The 21393-nt window shown below is 44.7% G+C and overlaps 1 protein-coding gene across 1 annotated transcript in view; it reads right to left on the reverse strand.

Annotated features, from left to right (window-relative positions):
- RRBP1 (ribosome binding protein 1) overlaps positions 1-21393 on the reverse strand; it is a 550780-nt gene that overhangs the window by 369258 nt on the left and 160129 nt on the right. The window lies entirely within an intron of this gene.

Below are 21393 nucleotides of genomic sequence, written 5' to 3' on the forward strand. Positions count from 1 at the left end.
ATGACAGAGAAATCCTTAATAGCTTTGAGAATTGGTAGGTCATGGCTTGAAGGTATCTGGTAAAATTGAAACAGTAAATCCCTCTGCAGTCCATGAAGTGCCACAAGTGCTGGAAGTCAGTCCAAGGTAAATGATCTCTTTCCCTTTTGTTCAAGTCTTTTTGATAAGAGAGAAAGAGGCTCAGCTACAGGAGGGAAGGTAGGAGAGAGGTGGACCAAGTAGCTGAAGGACAAAATGACAGGAATGAGGGGACTCCAGCAGGCATTCCCTTCCCTACTGTTCATTGTAGGTGGGGCCTCAGAGCATCCCAAGGCTGGTCAAATTCATGCAGGGACTTCAGCACAGTCATTCCAGTCCTGAGCACAGTGCTGGGTAGTAGCTCCAGATACAACTCAGAAAAGGCATCCACTGAGTCTGACACCTTTGCACGTACCAGTGAGGTTTATCCTGAATCAAAAGATCCCCAAAAGAAAAACAGGCACACCTGATTCACCTGTGGCTGTATGACCTAGGAACCAGAGGTGCTTCTTGTTAAAAAAACAACAGGGATAGTTGGCTAAACTTTTGTCCCTGTGTGGATACTGTTAGATTATGTGATAAAAAGCTTTGTGCTTTCACATTCACAAGGGATCACAGGGGAGCAATGGCAGGAGGTGGAGCCTAAGTAATAACCTGTCCCAGCTCCTCATGGGCCCATCCCAGGGGCCATCAGCCTATGAAAGGCTCATCTGCACAAGCTCAGCAGAGCACAGAGTCCCAAAGGTAGGGGGAAATCCAAATTACAGACTCAGAGAAGACGACAGCCTGTCTGGGCTCCTCCCAGAACTGTCCTGGCAGACCCTCAGCCCTGTGGTCCAGGGGTCATACCCATCCTGGGGAGTCCATGGCAGCAGGTCTCCAGAGCACCCTTTGGACTGAGCAGGGTTACAAGACACATTATGGGCATTAAACTCCATTTATAGCTACTTTCGGCAAGGAGGGGCTGCTCCCTATTCTGTGTACACATGTGTGTATGGGAATTTGAGTGCAGCAACTGCAGTCAGACCATGGGTCAGAGGATCTGTGTGTCCGTGGTGCAGCAAGCAGATCGAGTGTGGATGTGCAAGTGAGTGATCCTTAGCATAAGTCCAAGCCAGACCAGCCAGTGAGTAAGTGAGGTGGCCTGGGAGCCCGATGTGGGTCTATGTCACCAGGGGTGAGACAATGGGAGAAGCTGGCCACAGGGGGACCAGAGGGTCCTGGCCAACTGCTGGAGAGACTGTGGGGCCCAGGGGTTGATTAGGAGACCTGCTTGTGTGTGAGGCAACAGGGCAGAGTGAGGATCGACTGTGTGTCTAAGCCCAGCTGCTAGGGGCTCCACGTTGCACATATCTGTCTGTCTCTCTCTCTCTCTCTGTATATATATATTTCCCACTAACAGACCTTCATCCTGATGAGCTGGAGAGGGATGAGTCCAGGCTGTTTGTGCTGTTTGTGTTTGCATGGGTGCTGAGTATCTCTGTGTGGTCAGCCACATATATACATCTGTGTGTGCTGTATACATGTGTGTGCCTGCTGGGAATAGATGCTCAGCCTCACCAACAGCTGGACCTGAGGCTTCAGAGTTGCAGCAGCCTCGCCTCTATCAGGCTGCCAGATTAGGCAACTCCCCAAAAGATGTACCAAGAAAAGAGGTTTCAGGCATCCCTCTTGAAGGGGATGGAAACTCTTTGGGGTGTCAACACCATCCTTACGCTGCTGTCTCATTCCTGGACATCTGGGCTGGTAGAGAGAACAAGCCAGTCCACTAAAAGAGGAGACGTGCTGTGGGAATCCAGGCAGCAGGGAAGGCTGTTGCTTTATCTTCATTTGCAGAGTGAAAACTCGCAGAGGCTTACACAGGGTTTCCATAATGTAAGCTCCATGTGAGGAGCTGGGCACTTGCCAGGGTGCTCTGTGCTGGGGAAGGCTGTCTTCTCCTCCCTAAATACAGGGCTCTACATGCAGCACTCTCTCATCCTGGGAAAAATACAGAGACGTTTTTGGAAGGAATGAAGAAATGTCCTATCCTATTCAGGGGCAGCAGTAGGATGTGTGGGTATATTAGTTAAGGAAGGTGAGAGGACCAGGTTTTGATCTGTACCACAACCCATGAGAAGCAACTCGGGGAAGGGGATGCTTTGCAGCACTGTTAACGCAGAGATGCTTGGTGATCTATCACAAGCTTCTCGAAGAGTATTTTTTAGTCCAGGCTTGTAGCCACTTCAGTGTTTTCCAGTCACCTCCTCTAAGATTTCAGGTTACTCATCACTGTGGATTAGACTGTTCCCATTGTCCCCTGTTCCCCATCCTCCTGTTGTCCTCTCACAGGTACTGGCCCAGGAATTTCCTCCAGTTCCCTAGCTTTCCATCACATTTGCTATTTCGTCTGACCTTTCTTCTCTTTCTCTATCCTACACATCACAGACCTTTCTCTGATCAGTGATCTTCGTCCCTGGCCCCTACACATAACCCCTTCTCCACAAAAGTGGGCATACTCACTGCAGTTCACAACTGTCCTCACTTTTTGGACTGTCCACAACACTTGGTATCTCCTATCTGCGTTCAGCAGGGCATGCACTACTGATTTTCCACATCCTCATCCATAAAAGGGAACCTAGGGCTGTACCTCTGTACATCAGGGACTTGCTACTCCACTATTTTCTCCCGAAATAACAATAACAATGTTCCCTTCTGAGCTGAATTATTCTGTGTGTTTATGGCTGTTTATGAGACCCTAGGCAGATTCCTTTCCTGACAATATCCCCATTGAGGAGTTCAACCCAGAATTACAGACTGAGAGAAGAGGACCTGTCCTGATGACATCAAAATTTCTGGCTTCTTCTACCACCCTGTTGGAATAGGGTTGATATTGTCAACAACACATTCCTTCTAAGTAATTGTGGTGTAATTGCATATCTTAAAATGTGTGCCTTCTCTCCCGGACTCCAGATGAGAAGCCAGGAGCCCTGATCCCCAGTCTCTTCCTTCTTGAACCACTATGCCAGCTCTGCCCTAAAGCCTGTTACAGGTCTCAGAAGGTCTAAGACCCATTCTCCACCTTGGTGTAGGTACACATTTACCACTGTTTATTTCCAGCTGAGAGTACCCCACCGAAGGACTGACAGCTGAGCCAAGTTTCCCAAGGTGTTTCGTGGTACACTTCTGCCCTGATATATCCTCAGAGAAGACCCAGTTGTGCGAACCACTGCTTGTGGGTGTGGACTGATCAGAAGACCTCTTCTGCACTCCAATCTGGGACTGCACCTTCCTACGGTCACTCAAGTACCTGATCTTGGTCTGACCCTTCATCCTTCTGCAGCACCAGGGAGATCTGCTGGGCATAAGACTCCCTTTCTTGCCTACATCCTCCAGATTATCCTGCACAGTGCTGGGTACAGAGATCTCTTAAAATATTCCCAGACATTTCAAAGTCATATATCAGATCCCAAGCTTGTAGAATTGGCCTAAAACCCACTAGTTTGGGGGGCAGAGTGGGGAGGGGGAGTGTTTTTCTTTGTTTTTCAGAGACAACCTGTGGAGTCTGTCTTCTTGTCTTGTAGGATTTGAGCCTTCAGAAATCCTGTTTTCGAGCTTTCCTCTTCAGCCACAGAAGGAGGGAAGTTTGTTTCTGGTTTAAGTAAGTTGAACTGCCCTGTCAGTTCTTGAAAGAAGATTGGTAACAAAGCAGCATTGCTTTGAAATTCAGATAATGTACGTGCAGTGCTTTCCAGATTTGGCTATGCACACTCCACAGCAGCTTAAAGTATTTGAGAGCGTATGAAGATTTCTCTGAGATTTTTTCTCCCAAAGGATGCAAAACATGAGAGTTACCGAGCTGGGGACAGTGAAGGGCTCAGAGATCCTGGAGCTTTGTACATCGGGTATAAAGTTCTTTGCAGAATAACTCAAATCTCAAAACTGAAACTGGAAAAGAAAAAAAAAGTGTTTGCTCTTAGACGAACAATAAAAGACGGAAGGACAGACGGGATAGAAAAGATTTCATCCACAGCCACCTTCCACTTGGCCTCAAGCTCCCTGGCAGCGGGAGACAGGCCACCCCAGCTTGTACCTCAGCAGTATCACCTCAATGTCAGATCTCTTCAGCCAGTGCAGAGCCTTTCTCACTAAAATATTTGCATTCATTATCAGTAGGTAACGTAGGACTTTTCAGGCTGGAAGAAACATCACGGGGATGGGAGCAGAGAGTGACAGACACCTGGCAGGCCATGAAAGTGTGAGTAGGGATTGCCTGATTTTCCTTTAATTTTCAAATTGGAAAAGAAACAACAAATGATGCTAAAAGGAGTCAGATTCAAAAGCTAGCAGGATGTGACCCTCATCTAACATGTGCTTCATTGGTGAAGCTCGAGCTGCAGGATGTTGTGAAAGCCATGTGCCTGCATGGTTTCAAGGGGAGACTAAGCAAGTGGATGGAAGAGAAATCCTTTCAGGGTAAGTAAATATGCAGAAACCATATATGGGCCAGAAGCCCATCTTAAGGGAGCCTGAGATGGAGCCTCAATAAAACTATAACAGTTTGGAATATAATGGAAGGAAATCTTTGAGTGTTGTCTACTGATATAGGGCTCACCTGCCAGGAGATGGGAAAAGCACACAGTAAAATGTGTGGTTCCTGGAAGACATGCCAACACTGGCTTCAGACAAGCCTTTTGTGGCTGTTAGACCATAGCAAAAATTTAACAGTAAAATGTACTGGGAATGTAGTAGTTAGACTAGTGGGAGAGGGGACTGAACTGCTGTAATTTAACCTATCCAAGAAATTAACTTACTGTAGACACTACAGCTGACTGTTCCAGGAAAGCTGCCAGAAAGTAATGAAAGCAAATAGGGATTTTGTAAAAAAAAAGCAAATTTTCTGTTATCTGAGAGAGGAAATGCAATCAGTTTAGAAAAGAATGACAGAAGATCTTTTTATATCTAACCTCTAAAAGCCTGAAGTATATTAGCTAAGGAAGATTTAATTGTGTGCAAGCAGCACTGCTGGTAGAGAGTTAAGAACTTTCATCTGGAGTTGGGGGAACTTTTATAACAGATTAAAGATAAAGGATTTAAAAAAAAATAACAAAACAAACCACCAGAAAAAACGTACCTTTCTGACACTGTATTTCTGGAACAGATTTTAACACTACCATAACAGAAAACAAAGCACCCCCACAAATCTCCCATGCTTTAATCAAACTGCAAGAAATTGTACTAATTGTGTAGAGTAAATAGAAAAGAATGGGGATTGCCTAGACTGCTAGAGTTAGAAGTTCAGGCTATATTTCATTGCTCGCCAACAGAGAATAAACTATCAGTAGTGACAATCCAAAGAACAGCACGGATGATTACATTTGCTTTAATTAGTTTCAAGGAATCTTGATTGAAATTAAAAGCCAAAGTGCTGTGAACAAGCTGTTGTGCTAGCTTAGAAAGCAGAATGGTTTTGATAGTGCTTTAAAACTGACAGGGCAGGGAGACCCTGCCAGCTGAGCAGGTTTGACAGCTTGGTTCAAACTGAAGGCAGGCTTTATGCAAGCTGTAATCCAAGCAGTGCCTCTCAGACTGAACCTTGGGTATTACTTAAAGAGGGAAAAGTGGTATGAATTTGCTGATGCTGAGATACATCTTAAGGTCTTTGTTTCACTAGACACACAGCCAAATGCTGGCATCAGTTCTCCAGAAGAGCACAAGCATCAGCTTCCTGCCCAAAGTTCTTCGTCTGCCCACAACGTAACCTGATTTTGCTATTAAAAAAAAAAAAAAGAAATAAATTAAAATCTGTTATTGATGAAGTGGAGAAACGATCTCTGTATGGGGAGGAAGCACTTGCTTGGGAAATAAAATGAACACAGAACAGAGGCCAGAATGATGCTGGACTTCCTCGCAAAGCAAATATCATCTTTAAAGGAAATCCATTGAAGGAGATGACATGGTAACTAAAGGCAAACCAGCCCTGATTCAATTAGAGGTGCAAAATCATGACTTGGCATGTTAAAAGCACTGACCACACAGGCATCGAAAGCAGTGATAATGATATGAGGCACCTCGAATGGGGCAACCACAGAGAACAGTGTAAAATGTGCATGAGGTCTGGTGATGGTGGCATTTGTGAATATGCACTCGGATGTGAGCGCAAAGAGCAGCACTGCTGGTGATGGTGTACAAGGAATATCGCAGAAGAGAACAGAAGTCCCTCCAGCATGGAGAAAGAAAAGGCAAAGCTGGGAGCTCTGCAAACTATGAGCTGCTTTTTGTCATTTAAACAGGAAATGAGAGTAGGTAACTTGGAAAAAGAAACTTGGCATACTGTTTTCTCAGTAAAATAAAAGCTTAAGACTTTCATAAAGCACTGGAACAAGGTATTCATGGTCTTTAATCACGGTATTCACTAGCCAACAGGAGCAGTTATAGGAAATAAAAGATGTGCTTTAAAGCACATCTTAAAGATCTTGAAGCTGCCACTGGAATGCAAATCCCTTGGCAAAGGATGGAGGTAAGTCCAGTTTCAAGTAAATAAAAATGGTTATGTCTTGAATGTTCCCATATCAATCCAGCCACATAAAGAATCGGATCATTAGCTATGATATTACTGAGGAGAGCTGAATACCACTGTAGCATTCACTTATCAGGATGGCGATATCTCAGTTCATTTAACAGTGGGATGTGTACTTTTCATTATGCTGCTGTGGCAAAAGTGGAAGTGCTCATTAACTTCCCTGGGAATCAGATGCTCCTTCTGGATAAATATGCCTGTCACAGCTTTACCAGATCATTATGTTATAAGGGGATAAGCTGTCCTGGCAAATTTGCAGCAGATTAAATTTGAAATTAGAGTCGATATTCAAGAGATAAAACCTTTACAAGTGAAATAATTGTGGAAAGCAAGGCACAATGGTTGAAGGGTCACAGACTAAACTGGCAGACAGGAGGGTGATCTGTGAGCAGAAGGGGTGATCTGCACGTCTTGGAGCCGTGACGAACCGTTCGTCAGACAAACAAAGGAGGTAGCCTGGCAGGCACACAGCAAGGCCCAGAGATGATGGAAATGCAGAACAGATCTCGCATCTGCAGCTGTTTTCTAGCTAAACAGACAGCAGTCAATCCAGACCTAAATGCTGGTGTCTTAATATTGCAACCCTCCTGTACAGAGGAAGAGGAATTACCTGCAGTTTATAAACACAGGTGGTTTACAAAATTAAGATCTCCAAATAGTGGATTGTCTAAGAAAGAAGCAGTAGTCTGCATCTAGATACAGCACTGGGGGAAAATGGAGAAAAACTGCTGGGAGACAGCCATGCCTGGATTCTGAGTAATACAGATGGTAACGCTTGAGGTTTCTACCCTTAGATGAGAGGGAGCTGCTGCCATCGTGGAGCCATGGCTGAAGAGGGTCGCAGTACTGCTTCAGTATGTCATGAGATTTTTATAGCTGGATTACTTTATTAGGTTTGGGACGGTGCCATGCAGAAACCTGGAGGTAGGTGGAGGCAGCTGGAGGTACCAGCAGAGTGAGAATGGGAAATGCAGCTGTGTGAGAGAACTATTCATCCCTTTGCAAAGAAACCATCAAACTCTAGTGGATAATTTGGCTGTCTCCTAGAATTCCTTATGTCTGGGGCTTCCCTGAGACAACAGGGTCATTCCCTGAGAGGATGACTGTCAATTGGGAATGGATATATTGGATTTCAGAAAATAAAATCAAAAGAAAGGGTCAGGACTTTGGAGAGACTGCATCTTAAGAGTTGGTTATTTTTTTGCAATGCTATTAGATGGCTTTTGGCAAACTCATGACCTTCAAGTATAGTCACAAATCAGAATTAATTGGTTTTTTCCTCCCCTTTCCATTTATCATGTATGTAAATCTTCTGCTAAGAGACCAGGCTTACTTCTGCACCAAGCAAAAAAATATGAAAATCATAGTAACTGATAACTGGTGAAGAATCCAACCCCTATAAGTATTCTTGACATTGCTCAGAAAGCTGGAGTTTCTAGCTTTGAATGGGCTATAATTGGCAGAACGACATGATTAATTTTGTTTAGTGGAATCCTTTGTGCTTTGTAGGTATTGCAATGTGTGAACAGGTGCCTTCAAGTCTGCAGAGGTTAATGTCACAGTGCACTGCAATTAACTGATGATTTTAAAAGGTAATTATCTAAGAAAATGGAAATAGAGGTGGAAGAAATGGAAGTGTGAGTTACTTAGAATATCCCTTATCTTAAAACAGCAGAATTAATTGAACTTAATCAAGACTGCTTTTAAAATCACTGTATAGTCAGTCCTTGTTAGCTTTGAAAAGAGGCAGCAAAGAATTTGGGAGAGTAGCTATTGACCTCAGTTCTTTGGACATGTGGACATTAAACATAAAGCTCATTTCTTGACAAGGGTCATCCATATATGAAAAAGATCCTATTACTAAAGTATTTTTTTAAGTTGTTCCACAAAGACTTAAAACATTACGGGTTTGTTTCTTGGTTAAGATGCCTGCTCAAATGTAGTTATCATAATTTAATAAAAAGAAAAATTGATGCAGTGTCTCAAACTACTCAGAAATGTGTCAGTTAAGAACTATATGAAGAGATGGGAGGTGAAATCTTGCAAGCACTTACAAGATGAGTCCGTGCATGGATTTCTAGGGAAACGGGACTCTTTCATCTCAAGATCTGCTGAGTTTTTGCAGCACCGCCCTGCCAGTGAGAGTTGCCCAAGCTGGCTCCCGGCTGCTCCGGGGAGTGTCTGTGTTCAGTCCAGGCTAAGGCAAGCACGGCTGTTTCACACTGGTCTGTGCATCCCAACACAGCATTACCTGGGACAGACGGGTGCAGGTTAGTAAGCATGTATACCCACATTATACAGTTTTACAAGAAAGAGTAAGCACCTCTTGAGCTGTGATAGAAAACACAAACTGTTTCATGAACAGGGTGGCAGCTTGCTTGTATTTTTCTCAGGTGAAACGCATTGATTTTGATGAAGGAGGCTTTTTTTTTTTTTTACAACAATGTATCTAAGAAGAGAATATCTTCTGCTGGATGAATCCCACTCGAGGATATGGAGGAACCCATCCTGCACATCTTGTTTCTATGGAAACTAATGCACTTCGCATGGGGGGTGGCAAGGGAGGAACAGGGAGAAGCAAAATAAAAACTAGAACAAGTAGCTAACAAAGTAGGATAATTCTATACCTTTTGTTGTCATTTGTCTTTGAAGATTTTCATATCTCACGAAGGGCTGTCTCACCCATGACTGTAAGGCAGTCTCCGTAAATCCTGAGGCAAAGACAACTTTAATAATATGATGTTGGACTCATGAGGTACTTCGTAGAGACCGCTTAGTGCTAATTGTCCTCGCTCCAGTGACTTCAGGAGCCTATAATTTCTGACATGCCCATAAGAATAAACATTATTAAAATTCTGGAATGGAGTCTGCTACCAAGTGCAACATCACTTCACTTTCCTTGACTCTGTTGGGAACGTTTGTGAAGCTGAGCCCTTCTGCTCCTGAGAAAGGATGCAAGGGCCTGGCACTGTAAATACACATTTTTGAATCTCTGCATTTTGTGTAGAAATCCTGGTTTGCAGAGCAACTTTACCATCAGGTCCAAAGAGTCTGATTGGCCAAACCTCTGTTTTCAGTAATTAGCTAAAATTCTAGACAGCTGACTTTTGGATCATTGAGAATGCTGTAAGATGCAGGAAAGCTTCTTGAGCTATCCAAAAGGCACCCATAGATTTGATACCAATTGCTATGTCTGGTCCTTCCAGGCATCCCAAATGCCTAAAGATGCAGATCTACCTGCACCTTTAGGCATTTACAAAACCTTTGCAAGTTTGTTCATAGATGAGTTCTGAAAATGGGACTTGGACATCTAATATCTCATTTCAAAAATCTTGCAGTCTCTCCTAGATAAACCAAGCAGCAGAAGAACAAAAAAACCTCACATTCTTCCCATCTCCTAGTTAAATGCACACTACAGCACATCGTGCTTTGCCTACGGGTCCGTGTGATGAAATAAAGCAATCAAATGTAATGTATAATAATGATAGCTGTTTCCAGAACTGTCAGGGCTCTGCAGTGTCCAGGCCAAACACCCCCAAAAGCCTTTATTCAGCTATTTTTTTCCCATACGCTGCACAGATTTATTACCTTTATTGACTTTCCAAATGTTTACACTTGGAACATTCATCTGTCAAAGCTGCTTGCTGCATCTGCAATCAATCTCCGTGGTTTCAGTGCCATGGACAGCAATACGAAAGGCTTGTTTTAAAGATCACCTAAACCTTGCGTTAGTCATTGTTGCTAAGTAAGGGAAGCTGGAATAATCTACCCAGAGTGCATGTTCAAATTGTGTCAGAGAACCTGATTAGTGTAAGTTGTTGTCACAGCACTTCGGGTTTCCTAGATAGACAAGCTTCTCTGCATCTTTGCTCAAACACAGTAAATTGCTGACACAAAGGATAGATGCAACTTTACTTTCTGTAATGCCTCCAACGAGGCTTGAAACTCTTCAGAATAGGGAAACTGAGGTTCAGTTTGCTGAGTACTCCCCCAGTTCATCTAACGATCCTGTCAGCAGTTTATCCTATGGGAAATTTTCCAGTGTCTTGGCAGATTTCCCCCAGTCTTAAGACCAAAAAAGCAGGCCATTGGCTTTTAGCTGAGAGAAAGCAGGTTCTTCTCACTGTGAACGCCTTTGGAAATAAACTAGTATAAGTGTGCATTCAGCTATATTGCAGATTCTGACCTGGATGTAAGGGCCAGCAGTCACCGTCTTTCCAACAAGTTCACAAACTGTAAATCCATTCGTAGAAAAATGTGTTCTGGTTTCCTTGTGACATGGTGCACTTGAGTGAAGGCTGCTTGTTTTGTAAAGACTCTGGGCTATTTTTGTTTTTCACTTGACTTCAGCCAGCAATATCTCATGCATTTAAACATCTCATTCTCCAAGTGCCTGAGCAGCTCACAGCCTCCTGCAAGTCTCCCCTCAGACATCCTTTCAAGGGGTGGCAGTGTAAGCGACCTCGACTTACGAATGGCCCAGATTCAGGCCATCAAATTTCCATCAGTGTGACAGGCATTGTGTTTCCTCCTGGCTGTTTCTAGGCCATGACAAGTGCCCAGTCCCGGTTAATGAGAAGCACAGGGGCTTGGGTGGATTTTAGGTCTTGCGGTCTCTTCAGCCCTGAATCATGGCCCAGCTCCACCGCAGGGTTTTCACCTTCACGTCCAGCTTCTGCAGGCTGCCAGGTGACCTTTCAGCGTGCTGGACTGTGCACAAGGACTTTGCGGCAGAGCAAGGAGTTGGACTGATATCCAGTGATGGATGGAAGGTGTCCAGCTGCTGTCCATTTCAACAGCAAGACGAAACCCAGGCATTGACAGACCAACCCTCTGCCTCATGAGCCTGGCATCACCCTCCTTGCCAGCATGGGAAATGCTGACCTCCTGCTCTGCCCAGCCAGAGGTTTTCCTGCTGTTTAGGGTTGTAGATTAAAGTTACTTCCTGGGGACTAAACCCACTCAGTTGTGGATGAAGGAATATCTTCTGTCTGTCCATGCCCTATCTCATGGTCCACATCCACCCATTTTCCATCAACGCTCCCACTCACTGCTTTTGCGGCACACTGATGATAACAGTTTCCATTGATAAAATACCTGCACTAGCTTTGAGGTTAGCATGTCTTTGCCCATCCACCTATCGATCCACCTGCTCGCTTATCCCCCTATGCTGTTGAGCAGGATGTGTTATAATGTATTTGTCACATATATAAGGGTCCTCAACCACAGCCATCCCACCAGGTGACTGGAAAATAAACAGCATCATTTAAAAAGCAATGACATTACCAAGCAACACTTCCCTCCCCATTGCCTCACTTGCCAAAGGATTTGTCACTCTGGCTCTTGTTCAGCTGGATCCTGCTTGGGTATTTTTGGAGTGAGGTGCTGTTCCAAGCCCTTTGCGAATATCCAGCATCCTCGTGCTGCTTCTTTCTCTAAGGAAGATGAGCAGAGAACCGCACTCACACCAATGGCATTCCAAGAAAAGGTGGGTGCCAAAGTGGCAAAAATAGCTTTGGAAGAGCTCTTCCTGCCCACTCCGCTCCACCCAAGCTCTCCTTCATTTTTCACCTTCAGTTTTGCTGCCTTCTGTACGTGGGCCAAGGAAAACCAACTTTATCTAATGCCAAGCTTCTTTCGGGAGAAGTAAGTTCTTTCTTTTTTTGGAAGAAGAAATTTCCTGCATTGGTTCCATTGCCCATGGAGTCAGGGAAAGAATTGGCTTCTCCAACCAACTACTTAATCCTGAGCACTGTAGAAAAAGTGCCCAGAAGCATCTACTCAAGCCCCAGGCTGAGCGCTGTCTCTGATGTCATCAGACCTAGCAATGGAGACTGACACCGCTGCTGCTTTTCTCTCAGAGAAAGTACCTGCAGCCTGGATTTCTTCTTCCCTGCACACTGAGCCAGGTGTTTGCATGCAGCGAGGGCAGATTCACACTTAGACTGTGTCGTGGTTTAACCCCAGTCAGCAACTCAGCACCACGCAGCTGCTTCCCCCTCCCCCTCCCAGTGGGGTGAGGAGGAGGAAAGCAAAGGAAAAAAAGTAAAACTCGTGGGTTGAGATAAGAACAGTTTAATAACTAAAGTAAAATATAATACTAACAATAGTAATAATGAAATATAATAATAATAGTAATGAAAAGGAATGCAACAAAAAGAAGGGGGGGGGAAGGAAAAAAAAAACAAACCAGTGATGCACAATGCAATTGCTCACCACCCGCTGACCGATGCTCAGTTAGTTCCCGAACCGCGATCCGCACCTCCCGGCCAGCTCCCCCCTGTTTATATACTGGGCATGACGTTCCATGGTATGGAATACCCCTTTGGCTAGTTCAGGTCAGCTGCCCCGGCTCTGCTCCCTCCCAGCTCCTTGCACACCTGCTTGCTGGCAGAGCATGGGAAACTGAAAAGTCCTTGGCTTAAGATAAGTGCTACTTAGCAACAACTAAAACCTCAGAGTGTTATCAACATCATTCTCACACTAAATCCAAAACACAGCACTGTACCAGCTACTAAAAAGAAAGTTAACTCTGTCCCAGCCGAAACCAGGACAGACTGGAAGCTGCTGAGTTTGGTGGTACTTCCAGGATCCTGTGAGTGCCATGGCAAGGAGAGAGGGCTCAGCTGTGGGCACCGATGCCGGAGCGCTCTATCAAGTCACAGAGGAACCACTCCCTGAGCCCCACGGCTGCATCCTGACCCACACGTTTCTGGTGTTTGGCACAGAGATGCTTCTCCTGCCTGTAGGACTGATGCTTGCTGCAGACAGCTCCTTGATGCCATCAGAGTTCAGAGTTGGTTGTTTTCTGGAGCTCTAGGAGACCTTTTTATAGAAGACCAGTCCAGACTTTCAGCTATTCAGTCACTGGACAATCAGAGCCAAAGCAGAACAGCCCCAATTTTACAAAAACTAGAAATTTAATTCTCTCCCCTCTTCCTCCCCCATCAAAAAAGCCTGTGAAACTAGCTATCAGGAGATATTATTAATGCCAAGAATGTATATAGGACAAGCCCACATTAGCTGCTTTTATGGCTAAGGAGAAGGTGCTGAATCGCAGCAGTGAAAAATTTAGATAGCAGCTGTTCGGAAAGGTTAGAAATCCACATCTACCAGCCTTAGAGCAGTCGCTAGTTGGTGGAAGTCAGGAACTAATTTTGTTTTGGACAGATTGCTATTTCCTAGGGGGTCTTATGCCTTCCCAGTAGCAAAAAGGTTATGAGCAGTTACTCAATCCTGTCCAGCAATTCTGCTTTTATTAGCATTTCATACTCTACACTGATTTCCAACTGCAGTCACCAATGTCCTGGGGAGTCATACTGTTTAATCGTCTGGCATTATGCTAAAATTCCTATTTGGTCAAACAGGTATGCTATGGAAAACCAAAGAACATTTATGTTCCCAGTACCTTTCCTAATACTCTCGCTGATGCTAATGCTTTGAGCAACTCCAGTCTCTTTTTGTCTGTCCTCAGCGGGTAACTCTGAGAGGAGTAATGGCCCCTCATGGCCAGGATAAATACATTTTTCTTCAGCTGCCATTCACAGAATGCTCTCCCTGGCAGGCAGTTTTGAGAACAGTTATTTAGCCTGAACAAATGAATCTTTGCGTTAGATCCCGTGGGATATGTTTTCATGGATACTTTATTTTGCAGTGTAATTAATGCTATTAGTGTTAATGGGAATCATATCTTCAAATCCCTGCATATCCTGCTGCCACTGTCCCCCTGTGTGCCTTACATGGAATATGTATTCAAGTGAAGCAAAGACCAGAAAGAGAAAAAGCAGAGGCCAGAAGATGAGAAATCAAATGCATTAAATCTGAGGGATACACCTGCACAGGGAAACCCCCACTCAGACGGGGTCCTCACTTGGGATAATCTTGCTGGCAGCCCCAAGGCTTTATTCCCAAATGAGGTTGTGCCCATCAGAGAAAGCATTCTTCTAGAGGATGCGAACATGGAGACAAGGAGATGGACAGCCCTTGACAGAGCTCTGTACCCTTAATCCCTCTCCATAATTTTCACTGTGAAGCTTCCCTCACCTCGATGACCATGCAATAAGACAGCCCTGGCACTATGGTATGAGCCTACCAGCTCTTGTTGGACTGGTCCTCAGCCATGCAACGTGACAGCAGCACATCATGACAGCAGGACCGGTGCTAGCAGCTGGTGGCTGATGCCTTTGCAACTTTGCATGTGCCACAGTCCTGGAAAGCAAAACTGACTGTGGTTCATGCTGCAAGGTAGCTTGGGAAGAGGAGGCATCTCCCAGCAGGAGGCAGATGGGACTTGCAGGGCAATGCTCACCAGCAGTCACACCACTGTATCCTTAGCCTGTCTTCAAAGGACCCCCAGATTACACTTCTTGCTGCCCAGAGGAAGAAGCCACATGCTGCAGGTGTCAAAAATGCAGGTCATTTCTGTGCACCGGTCAGAGCTTCTCTGAGATCCCACCACAGCCTGGCAGAGCTAAATTGAGCATGCAGAGCTCTGCCAGGACTGATCAGCCCTGCTGGGAGGTCTAGTGCAGCCACCCCCTTCCTTCACCTCCTGGGACTAGCGCCAAGGTCTCCCTGCACTCCCAGAACCTCCTGGCGTGGTGCCATGCTGCATCCCATAGATCTACCCTGTGCCTCACCAGTTTTCCCATTCTTGCTGGGTTCACCAAGAGCTACCACAGCTGGGGCAGCAAAAAGCAGAAGCACCCAAAATCATGCTCCACAGGGCGTGCCTGGCACATTGTATGGCTTCTTCCTGCTGCTTTTTTCCACCACCTGAGTCTCCTAGGCATTGCTGGGATATGGCTTCAGAGGTGGTATGGTGAAGTCAGTGCCCATCACGTCACATTACTAACTATGCATCCAACACATCCTTGCATTACACTCCTCCCCCTTCTGGCATTACTGGTACCATGTTGGATTACTAACAATATGTCTGGGGAGGATTTGGGATGTGAGGCTGAGTGCTTCCACAAGTAGCTCCACCAGCTCTGCAGAAATAGTGCAGGGCAGCATCAGCAGATGGCCTGAAGTCCCTCTGCATCCAGCTGGACATGAGGCAGAGCTCATCCTGCCTGGGGGCAACAGGAGACACTAGTCCCCCCGTCCAGACACGATTGTGATGATTTCAATATCTCTGTGTCTCATTCTTGTTGCCCAACTCCAACACATACCAACAGGAATCAGCTGCAGAGAACATGAGACTGTAGGCAAGCAAAAATTCACTAACTTGTATACAGACTTATTTCTTACGTTTAATTAAACAAAGAAGTTGTCCTTGATGAATAACAGACATTCAGCTTAGTGGCTGAAACAAAGGTGCACAAAGTAATTAAGCTTATCTTGAATTTATTTTGCTCAATCTCAAATGGAAGGTTTCACTTGGCTTTGGGCTTACTTAACAGCTTTTCAACCCAGCTTATTTCTTCTCTGTTCTTTTTTTTTTTTCCCCCTCACAGATAATTCTAAACTACAAATGCAATTCGGAAATGATCAGCATTTGACACAGTTGAAATGATACTGTTAAATGAAAATGTTTTCACAACTTAAAATGTTTTCCCACATTTTCTGCTAAAGTCAATACATAAATAGATTTTTTTCTCCCAAAATTCCATTTTTTTGTGCATATTTACTGTTTTTTAAAAACAAAAAAAAAGCCCCTCTGCCAGCTCACTTGCTTCTAGTTCAGTGGGTGTGCTTTTCATTATGAGCGTAGGGAATGTCACAACAAGTTTGTTCATTTGAGATTTCTTAAAATAAACATACAGAGAAGGCTGAAAACTGTAAGTAGGCATTTACATTAAAAAACCACCAAGTTAAATACTGAGAAAAATTTGCTTGCTTAGCAAAAGGACATGCCTCATAAAGCCAGTACTGGATTTTTCCAGGGGGAAATATATTGGTACGTGAATAGGAACGCATGTGGGAAAACTTATTTATTTGTGTGAACGCAAGAGAAAATTGTTTCTCGATTAAAATCTCCCAATTTACATATTCAAATATTCACTAATCTAACATTTTACCTTCAGAAAAGTCTTACCAAAGCATCGGAGCAGAAGCAGCATTACCAAGTCAGCTGCACTCTGCATTAACCTCTGCAGAAAATGTTTGTGTAAGACAAACATTGACTTGTTCCAGAGAGAAACTCAACAGTACTCACCAAGAAAGAACACGCAATAGCTTGAAACCCTGGAGCTTACATGACAATTTTCATCATAGCCTGGAGCAAATCAGGAATTGATTCACCTCCAAAGCTGTACCCACCAGGCTGCAAGTCCCAGAGATGGGTTTTGATGTAAACTACTTTCCCTACTTCCCTCTTTTTTAAGGGGCCAGAAGGAAATCTGCAGCTCCTGGAAGGATGTGATTCATATATCTCCTCTCCTCACCTTGCACCTGGGTGACTACCATAATATTTCCAACTGTATCTCTTACTGTCCCAGGTGGTTAAGAAGCAAGAGAAATGGTCCATCCTCTGGCCAGGAGGGAGTCATAAGTGGGACACCAAGTCAGACGGGCTGACCAAGTGTACAGACAGCTCAAGGCTGGGTTTTCAGCATGTGCCTCTGGGTTTTGGTTTGGCAAGAGGCCGTTTTGCCTTCTGAGAATCTCTTCTTTTCAAGCTCAGAGCTGCTTTTTTCTGTGCACAGAAAGTGCAAAAATAACTTATTTATTTGGACCTCTGCACCCATCCCTTAGCAGGAGCGGAGCAGGTGCTTTCATGAGAAAGAAGCGGCTCGCTGCCATCAGCACAGGCATTTTACAAGAGGGGCTTGCATAAAGAAGTTAATTTGCTACAGTCTTTAAAAAGCAGGCAACTTATCATAGCCAGCCATGCAGTAAGCACTGGGCAGGGAAGATAAATTTCTTCATTCTTTACAGAGTTAAATCTTGCTAATTAAGACCACATTGCTGCTTGCTAGAGAAAATTTGCATTGATATCTAATATTTCCCACATGTACTTACCAGAAGTGAATGTCTCGGCCTGTCTGAAACACAGGCATTAACTTTCCCTGCTTCCCAAGAGCATCTGTTTTGAGAAACAGACCTCTTATTAGTGCTGTGTGAAGGGCTGTGCCTCTGTAGACCTCCTTTTTGGAGAAATATTTCTCCAGTGTTGTTATTTATAGGCATACCCAGTCAGAGTTGTGCCCCGCTCCCTGTTTGAGAGCGGGGATTTCATAAGGGCACAGGAAAGGTAAGTAGAAGATGCTGGCCTTGTTTCAAGACACTCAACTAATATGTACATGGGACTGCAGGTCCCCTGGGAGAGTATTAATGGCTGCAAATTGAGAAAGGCTGAAATTCTCTCTTCCAACTAGTCAACAAGGACAGGAGATGTTTTCCAATGCAAAGACTTAAAAAGGCTAAGGGTGAGATTGCAACTTTCCTTCTGTACTTGCTGGCTGACATCTCCTTAATTGGTGATTCAGAAGAGCTTTGCAGCTGAAGCTTCGGTTATGAGGAACTTTTCTTATAATGCCTAGCAAGTGACCCAGTGCAGGAGGAAATGACTTGGGAAAGGGAAGAAAAGGAAGAAAGGAAAAATGCTCTCACCTAAATGACTCACTGAGCTGGATACCCTGATACTGCCTACCACCCAGGACACAGAGCAAGATGAGGCATACATCTCCCATGTGCCACTTTCCAGCTGGGCAGAGGACATATATAAAGAGGGGCTGGGTCCAGGGAGTTGGGAGGAAGGGAGGTGACCCCACCAGACTGAAGCGGCTGAGGAAACCATGCCTCTGGGACTAGCACTCAGCTGGGAGATGACTTCTTGCATGGTCCCATATTCTGGAGATTCCCCATGGAAATATGTCTTGCTCATGCTGTGCCCTGCGTAGCCCTAAAAGCACCCTAAAAGCAACTCCTCATTCTTGGGTTTCTTATCATGACAGCACTATTGCTGCAATGCTCTGACAGCAGAAAAAAATCTACCCAGCAGGGACAAGCAGCGAGCTAAGGAGGTGATCGGGCTGAAGGAGATAAAGGAAGGCTTGGACAGCAGAACAGGTGCATGCCAGAAATCCTTGTTAAATAAGTATCAATATACTAACTGATTGAAGACTTTTGAATGCAAAACCATTAGCATGTGTCTGTGTTTGCAACTGAAGGGAATAGATCTTTTACCACACTGCAGATTCTGGTGTTTCCAAACTCTGCTTTAATTCATAAATAGAACAGTCAAAAAGGTTGAGATTTTACTGCAAAAACCCTCTTTCCCAAACTCTCAGCCCAGCTCAGTGCTGAACAAACACATAATCCAAACTTTGTGATAATGTTGATTGAGGTTTACATCCAGTAATGTCAAAGCAACCACAGCACACATTTGGCTTTAAAAATGTTGAAGCCAAAACACTAATACTGCAAATGGCAAGGTTCATTAAAATGAAAATGAATGGTAATATGTTTGTGTAAAGCCAAAATGGAATTTAACAGAGAAAGTTGTGAAGCAGCATTTTCTGTCACTGGAACAAATCATCAGGAGGACTGAAACGCACTGGCTTGACATTATCAGAACAAGCTGGGCAAGGTGAAAAGATTTGTCTTGACACTTATTCGTGGGTGGATAATTTTGCTGAACAGATTTTCTGAGGGGAAGCCATTTTTTACTTTTTTGTGAGGGTTCTACTTAATGAGCCAGCAAGAAAGACCAGTGAAGGGCACTAGAGCAAGCCCTGAGCTGGTGAGCCTCCACCACTCTGCTGTCTCTGGCAGCAACACTGGTATTATTGTTAGTTCTTTCCATTTGATTATGAGCCTTGTCAGTTTTCAGCGTTTGGGGTGTTTTCCTTAAATTTTCTGGGTTTGGAGTTTTCACAGGCCAAGAGAGATCCAAGATGCTGCTGCAGACCAAGAAATCCATGATTTAAAACAGATAAGTGACTCCTTTCTCAAAACATTGCACAAATCACAGCTTTTTCCACAGGAGGTGAATTTTCCGGCAATGGTATGTGTGGTTTCCCATCCTCTGGCTGCTGCTAAGTTCTCTAATTATTAATAACTTCGATAATTACACTGTTGGGCTGGACTCCCACACAGACAAATGGTTACCAGTCCTACAGCCACAAGTCAGGGAAAGCAACACCTTCCAAGGCACTGATGTGTAGCTCTGCACAAAGTGGTCATGCAAGCTGCTGCACTCAGAGGAGGGAAATGTGGGTTCAAACCTGGTGTCTGTGAGTGGGGCAGTGCCAGATAAATCTCCTTTTCCTTCTCCTGGGAGAGCAGTGCTCACTGGTGAACTGTGTGAGGCAGGTCACGTCCTCTAGCTGCAGATGTAGGGCAGGTGCCACAAGGTCGCTGCCCTCAGAGATGGCTGGCAAATGGAAAAAAAGGCAGCCAGAGAGGAGGGAGAGGTGAACATCTGTCTTTTAGTGGAAATGAAGAGGAGTAAAGGATACTCAAGAAGAGAAGGGCAAAGAAAAAAACCTAGAGGTGAGCCTGGACAAATGATGAAATACATATTCTTCAAGTGGGCAAGGTAAGTTCTGCAATTAGCAAGGAGTCTTCAGGTTGATGAGTCTTTCAGCCTTGCTCGGTGCAGCTGTGGTGAGGAGTGAATCAGGCTGCTGTAAGTGGTCTGGGATGTGCAGGTGATGAATTGACCCTATTCTGCAGGTGGACCATAACTCCTGGGTCTCATAGCCTTGTACCTACTTGGAGCTGTTGATATGCTTATTCCTTGAAGAAAACTCCTAAAATCCTGTGTACTCCACCATGGGAGAAACCAGTTCATCTGTGGCTTTAAGCCTAAATAATGTGGCAGGGACTTTTAGACTTTGTCCACACATGCACACACTGAGTTTAGTCTAACTTCCAGTGTCAGAACAGCCTAACTCCTGCACTGCACTGCTCACCCTGGAGAAGGTCAGGACCACTGTCACCACTGCACTGATGGAGAAGAGAAAAGCAGTTTTGCATGAGTCATCCTCAGACTCCAACACTGCAGAGCCTGGGAAGCAAAAGAGGAGTCCTGTGGACACCAGTGCTGCCTGCTGGGCTTCAATATTGCCCTGGGCTCCGGACTACACATGTGCAATAAGTAGAGTCAGAAGGTAAATTCAGACCTTGTGTGGTTTAGAGCTGGGGTAATTAATAAAGTGAGACTGCAACTGGAACGTTTCAGCAGAGCTGAGGGCAGACAAATCTCTGCTGGACCCATTCTCCAAAGCAAGTCTGCAGAGCATCTCTCAGGGGCCATTACAGCTTGGCAGCCTGCTTTGTAGGAAAGCAGGTGGGAACCGATCTCTGAAAGCATGCCTCAGGAAATCTCCTCTCAGCTCCTCCAGAGACCTCCACTCCCTGCTGCTTCTGCTCAGCATTTACCAACAGATTTTCCCAGGCAGCCTCCCACCTGCTCAGCTCTTTTGCAAATCTGGCCCCTAAAGGGGAGCTCAGCTCTTTCAGAAAACCCACTATGAAACAAGCGGAATGAAAGCATGCTGACACCCATGGGTAGGTCCTTGCTGGTTCCAGCAAGCTTTGGTCCATGCTGATTCATTTCTCTTCTCTATTCCCGGCAAACCGGCGTGGTTCTAGAGATCAAGGTGAAACAGGGTCATGCACTTCGCCACTGATGTAGCACAAAGAAAATATATGCATTCCAAAGAATAATTGAAGTCACACTCTCAGTTCTTAACTTACTTTAATTGAGGATATCAAAGAAGAATAAATTTCATTATCAGACTCAGCAGGAAAAGCTAAGTTGGAGTGAGGTGGTTCTTTATTAATTCACATGGCTGTATATCACACATAATGTCTGGCAGAAAATAAAGTGTTTTAACTTGGAGGGAAATATTAATTTTAGCTGA

The sequence above is a fragment of the Gymnogyps californianus genome, chromosome 3, assembly GCF_018139145.2.
Source record: "Gymnogyps californianus isolate 813 chromosome 3, ASM1813914v2, whole genome shotgun sequence".
Classification (NCBI taxonomy): Eukaryota; Metazoa; Chordata; class Aves; order Accipitriformes; family Cathartidae; genus Gymnogyps; species Gymnogyps californianus.